Raw genomic sequence first — 7,404 nt, forward strand, 5'->3', positions numbered from 1 at the left:
GATAGGGAGGACAGGTGGCAGTATTTGATTGGAGAGATTGATGAAGATTATTGTTGGGGGGGGAGGGAGGCTGGCGGTGAAGCATTTGGCGTGGATGGGGACAGGTTCCGGTGTGCTGGAGGGGGAGAGGAGGGTTAACGTGGACCGTGATTTGGTGACACGTGGATGAAGGAGGAGGGAGCCGGACGGGGCGACGGTGGGTCGGTTGGGTGGCTTTCTTTGTCGCGGGGCGAATTGGTGGAGCACAGTGGGTGGGCCGTGGGCGCACCAAGTGGGTGCGGTTTGGGTTATGTGGTGCTGCAGAGTAATGGAAGCGAGTTTGTCTCTGGCTGGGGAATATTTAAAAGAAGATGCTTGGGCTGGAAAATCTAAAGTGCGTGTCCTGACTGACTGGCTCTTTATGCGCAAAAAAGAGTGCAAAGCTTGTTTAATGATCCTTTATTTATCTAAACATTTAGCCTTCCTTTTTTTTTTTCATTTTTCCAATCACCAATGTTTTAAAATGTTAGTTATGGTTCTATTTTCCTAGACAAAGAAGAAGATTTAGATCTTCTCTTCTTGATAAAGAAATATCTATAACATATGCTTGTGTATACAAGAATTGGAGCAAAATGTTCTCGAAATCTTACTATTCTTGCAATCTAGTTGTTATTTATTTTCCTTTAAAATATAAGAAGATGCAATATGAGAAGGCGGTTTATTGGTCATCTGCTATGTGTCTACAGGTAGAGGATGTTACAACACCTCCCAACCATCTCTACTAGTCCAAAAGATGCTATTGGGCAATTATATTTAACTCATAATGGTTTGCATTTTACTAGTCCAAAAGGTAGTATTACAATGATACAACACCACCCAACCATCTCTACTAGTCCAAAAGGTAGTATTACACAATGATATGGAATTAACCATAGTTTAAGATAACAATTATTGTAACAGATAGCTTTCAAAGGCCTTATACCACTTTATATTAAGATTTTTTTTCTTTTCTATAGTGCATTGGAGTTTCTGTTTGAAAAATTTCATTTTGGTCGCCCGCTTCTAAATCTCTTAACATTCTGTATTTTCCAAAAACACCCCCACATCTATAATTATTTAACTCTCCCTCTGTCTCTATTCCTTTCTCTTCTCTGCATCCTTCCTCTTCTTGTCTCCCACCTCACAACCAAACCCAAGGGACCCCCTCTCACAATCTTTTTATTTTTCTTTTTCGCTTTGGCTCCTGTCATCCTACAATACATAAGCCTTAATCATAATCTAAGGTTGATTTAAAGTCACCATCGGTTCTTTATAACTTAAAAACCAGAAAATCCAAAGAAATAAAAGTAGATAAGATAGTTCTACAAAATCCTAGCTTGGTTGAGGCTTAAGAGTATTATTAGAGAATGCTTAAGAAATAAAGCATCCTCTTTAGTCCTAGGTACAAGCATCTAGTCTTGTACTTCCTTATGTAAAAGGATCAATGGTACATATATCATGCACCTATTGGATAGACACATCATGGATGAGATATTGAAATAATGAATTCTAGTTTCCTACACCTTAAGATACTATCAATGAGAGATTTGATGATGGAGGAGACTATGGGATAAGATAAGGGGTCCTAGATCCTATCCATCCATCTAGATACCCAAAAGATCAAACAATGATCTACAAACTACTAAGCAAGCATCCAACAACTAAGCTAAGATAAGCAAAGGAATCAAAGTGCAAGCCAATTTTCACCAAAGAATAAGAAATTTTATTGGCCAACATCAAATTACACAAATAATATTATTATTAAATGAATATATACAAAAAAAATATAAATGAGAGGGAGAAAGAAGTTCCTCTTGAAGAATTTAATCTAAACACTTTCTTATTTTAGACCTTCTTGGATCTCTAATGAGGATGTCCTTAGGTTGGGGGGATTTAGATCCAAGAACATTAAGATAGGAGAAGAGAGAAAGCTAAAGCTAAAGGAACCTAAGCTAAAGCAAAAGGAAGAGAAAAAAAATCAAAGAACTAAAGGCCTAAAAAAGTTGGTGGAGTTTGATTTTTGAATTAAAGAAAGATTAAGATGACACTAAGTAGAATCTAATCATTGACTTAAGAAGAGCTATAGATCAAAACTTGATTCAATGATAGCATACTATCTCATTGATATGATGGCTTAAAGTCCTTCTCTTCTTCCAACTTTAGAAGAAAAAGTAGTTAGTGTTCAAATTTATCATTTCTATCTAATATTCTCACCCCTTTTCTATTTTTTAGTATATTTAGATGGAATTTTAGGTAATTTGACTGATTTTTGTTAGTAGGGTAAAGATATGTCAAAAGATGTAAAATTTTAACTAGGACACATAAGTTATGAGGGAAGGTCATAGTTTAAATGAGGGCTCAATCTAAGCTTATTTAACATACTTTTAAAAATCAGCAAATTTAAACTCATAAGTAAATTGACTAGGGTCCAACCAACTTATACATATAGAATTTGATCAAATTAGGCATAGAGAAATCTAAGTGGATCCTAAAATTATTAATTGAGATTGAGGTGAAGTGAAATTAGTAAGTAACTAGGAGAGAATTGAAATGAGTTGGTAAATCAGGCTAGATTAGGTGAATTTGTGCTAGCCTATTCAGGTTAATTTGGAAAAATTAACCAGGTAGTTGTTTAGGTAAACTAAGACTTGGTCAATGAAGGAGTAGAGTCAAATAAAATGGAGAGTAAATTAGATATCAAATGACTTGAGATTGGTAGAATTAGATTGAGATAAACAAACTAGGGTCTGAAAGTGGTAAATGGGTCAACTGATGCAACTGGGTATAATTGGGTTTAATTAAATATGCAATTGATCAATTTAGAGTAGTGGGACTTGAAAAATTTAGAATTAATCAAAGCAAAGAAAAAGGGTTGGTAAGATAAAGTTTCATCCAAACTAAGGAGCTTTTAATTTATAAACATGATCACTTATTAAATTTATGCCATAAAGCTTAGAAAAGGATACTTGTGGTGTCTACACAATCACTTGGCTTTCATCCCAAGAATTAATCCATATCTCTCCTCTTTCCATCAATCTCTAGCTAAAAATAGTTTCTTCGGACCTCTATAGCCTTATCCTCGTAACAAAGACTCTAAATTGAGAAAAAAAAATTAAAATGAAGTAGAATGGTCTAGCTGTATAGATAATGTAGAGCAAATATCTCTTTTTACAAATAAAAATTTTAAGATCTAAGAAGATAAAAATAGCACTATTGTCCTAATAACTTTCTTTAAGAAGTTAATTTCAGTAACTAACTACCCAAATATGGCCTCTTATATGAGCAACAAGTGGCTACTCTTAATCACTCCAAATGACATCATTGAATAATTTAATAAATCTTGGTTGATGCATCATTTATATATGTTATTGTAGTTATCCACAATAATTAACTATTGAGTGATAGCTTTGTTTTGTCCCTCCAATTACACCTCTATTCTAGTTACAGACCTAATTGCTTTATTAATTGTCTATATAGATTGAGCAAAGATCCTATCATGAATTACAAGCTTCAATTCACCAAAAATATCTGGCAACTTGCTGTGACCCAATCTAAAAAATTAATATGTGAAGCCAAATACAAAGAGTCCTCCTAAATAGGCTCACACTGGTCCCATTGCTTGCAATTATGATATGGTTGAAATGATAGTTAATCATAGTTAGCACATAAAATTTATGCTTTTAATAAACTTTTCATCCATTACCATGTCAGTGTAAGGGCTTTAGATTATTTTCTTCCCTCCAATTATAGTTTTTGCACTAGGCTTTATATTCTTTCATTGCTTACCCCATATATTTTTTTAAAACATCAGCCCCTTATATGGTGATAAAAGAAACATTTGTTCATATCTTTGCTTGGAACTCCTACAAAACTTTAAATAACCTATTTGACTTGTTCCAATTAAAGACATTATATTAAACCAACTAAGACTAAAATCTAGATAAGTTATGCCTGAAAATTTTGCAGGCCATGCATACCTAATATATCATATCTTGACTAATATCAAGATAAGCTATGTTTGAACTTGCAGGTGGTGCATCCTACATTAGGCTTGGGGTGGTCCGGTTAGGGGCTAACAGGAGTCTACAGAGAATGAGAAGGAGATAGAGATGGAGTGCCAAGGTTGGAGATAGCGTTGAGGTGGATAATATCTATCCCCCAATAATTCAGAATAATCACAACATCTAATTTCTATATATTTTTTTTGTTTCCTATCAATGATAAAAGGAAAAATAGATTAAAACTAGAAAAAAAGAGGGAAGGGGGTTGATGCTTATGTCCTCTCCGACGAGGCTGTGTTCTCTTGAGAAGCAAGGCTGTAGATCATAGGAAGTATGCAGTTGTATTACTGGTCTCTAAGACTTCAAAAATTAAATTGTCTGTGGATCACCTATTGTTATTAGTGCTATGACTATATAAATTAAGCTAATTAGTTAACTAAGAAATTTCCAGAAGTAAGGATACTATGAGAAAGTTACAAAAGTCATGTGGGATATTTAATTAAGTTTAGTAGAAGTTGTATATGTGATAAAAAATTTGCTTTTAAATGGCAAATCTAACCGGTCTACATTGACTAGCTTAACTTCCTCTTGTTAAGTGCTTTGCTGATAGAGTATGTGGGGGATCACCTGGCTTTTGTTATACTGATATTGGGTGTTGTATATTACTTTCACCCTCTTGTTGTTTAGAGCATTGTATTACATGATTATTAGCAGGTAGTTAGTTACTGATTTAAGTTAATAACTGTGACCATTTCTACAGGATAGCAGGATAGGAACTTTCGCTCCTATTTTTATTAGCAAAATTAATGCTGCAGAAGATTATTGGTTTATTTTCTCAGCTTTCTCATTTTGCAATTCTTGCACAAAAAAAGTTATGTTAATTTGTGGGTTTATCTTGTTAATTTCCTAAATAACTTGCAAATATTTTTTAAATCTACTTTAGTTTTAGATTGTAATGGGTTTTCTCAAATAATGCCAAGCGGACATGGCCTAATTGAGATGGATTTTTCTAAGGGTTGATCATGGATTGATGTTACTGGAGGTAAACTGCTGGAATAGTATATATTTGAGCAGGGCAGGATTTGGCTAATATACTTGTGGTTTTTTTTGGTTATCTTTTTTCTTCGTATGATCAGATTATTTTTTTGGTTCCTTTTTCTTTTGAGGGATGGAATTTGAATTTGATTCTTTATAAATGAAAAACAAATACATGCTGCACTAATTTTAGTTTCATTTGAATGGTATGGATTTTCTTTATTATATAGAAAGTCAAGTGATGTTCAATTAACTGAATGGATATTTCTTCTTTTAATTAATTCAATTTTGCTCTTCATATATTGACAGAGCAATTCATACATAAAAACTGCTTACAACAATATGCTCAAAGGTTATCCATACCTTTGCTAATATATCAAACTGTTAATGAAGGGCATCCACATGCATCACAATTCAGATCTACTATTCTGATAGATGGAGTGACATTCATGTCATCTCGAACATTTTCTCGTCGAAAAGAAGCAGAGCAAGATGTGGCAAGACTGGCTCTTGAAGGCATATATAGGAAGATAAAGGATGAAGGAATTTTCCTAATTCATGCAGTATGTTGCATCTATCTAATCATTGTTTCATTTAAATTTGTCATTGCAACATTTTTACACTTCCAAATGTTGTGTAGTGTCTGTATGTCCATACTCCAACAATTGATACCATAGTCTTGCAATTTGAGTTATTTGTTTCTTAATTTGTTTTGATACTTGTACAGAAAACAAGAGAGCTAACACAAAAAAAACTGCTGCGATATTATATTGAGATATCTAAGCCTACTTTTTATTCGTTAATTATATTGTCTTCCACTAAGAAGATTAAGAAATTTTTTGTTTTTTCTTTATTATTGTTTTGCTAAGTCGTGCATTTGTTTGTGAATTCAGAATATTGCTCATAAAGCAAAATAAGGGTTAGGTAGGCATATATGTTCCATGTTGGTAAATTTAAGATTACCCAACAGAAAGTATGAAAATCATAACCACAATGCTTTATAGGATATTTGCAGATCAATTAATCATTGAAAAAAAATAATGCAATGGATGTCATATATGAAAATATCTTATATATCGAGAGATTTAAGGCTGCCTTTTATTCTTTAATTATATAGTCATACACTAAGAAGATTAAGACATTTGTTGTTCCTTCTTTTTGATTGTTTTGCTAAGTCATGTGTTTGTTTGTGAACTCAGTATTAAGGTTTAGCTGAATTTAAGATTATCCAACAAAAAGCATCAAGATCATGGAATACAAATCATAACCACAATGCTTTATAGGATATTTTCATGTCAGTTGATCATTTGAAAAAATGATGCAGTAGATATCATATGTTTTGTTTGTTAGTCTCAAGTGTTGTCTAAAGTTTCAGATCAATTGTTCATGTAACAAAGGGCAAAGAATGCTGTATCATTTGTCTGCGTTTGAAATATATTACTAAGTAATCGGACTCCATGACTTTCACTTCATGTTACTTGTTGGGTGCAACCATTACATAATAATGTGTGCACATGTATGCATTCACAAGTTCACTTGTGGAAGTGAGATAAGCTATGATATCTTATCTCCAGCTCTGCGTTACTTAAAAATAAGAGCATTGCAAGTTAATTTCTCAGTAAAGCAATATAACTTTTTATCATTTGGAAGGGTGAGATAAGCCACTCTACCCACTTTGTTTTCATACTAAAAACTAATTGATATATCTCTAGAACTGCTTGAAATTAGCCCCTAACACTGTAAACTTTTACTTTGGAGCTTCATATTCTTTTGTTCAGTTATAACCGAATGCAATTATTTCTACTTTTGTTAATGTGAAGTCCACCACTATTTTGAGGTGTCTTTCTCTATTGTAATCAATATTGTCATTAATCATGATGAATGCTTTACCCATAATTTTTTTTGAGCATCACAATATTGTAACAACCCAGGACTTCATCGAAAATGGCTAGCCGAAGGTATTATTTAAGTTCTTTGATCCTATATAAGTATCAAAAATCTATCCAGCGAATAACTGATGTGAGACTAAACACACACCCGCACGGGTCCTCACATACTTCTTCCATTCAAGTTTTGATGTTCTTGTCAGGCTAGGGGTTCAAATCTAATAGAATAATAGACTGAAATCAGAATATAGAAAGAGAAATCAGCATATTGGAAGAGACATAAGAATGGAACCAATTGACGATAAAAGTGATAAGAAATTGATTTGGATGGTATGGATTTTGTGTCAAAGATTTGGAGGCATTTCCATGAGGAGATTTTTTCATCATAAAAAAAAGCCTCTCTTAGTGAGTTCATTTTAGGCCCCCAAATGCATTGGGCCGCCCCTGGGTAGATACAAACATTT

This window comes from Phoenix dactylifera, chromosome 4, assembly GCF_051530095.1.
Source record: "Phoenix dactylifera cultivar Ajwa chromosome 4, Ajwa_hap1_PhDact_Kaust_v1.1, whole genome shotgun sequence".
In the NCBI taxonomy this organism is placed as follows: Eukaryota; Viridiplantae; Streptophyta; class Magnoliopsida; order Arecales; family Arecaceae; genus Phoenix; species Phoenix dactylifera.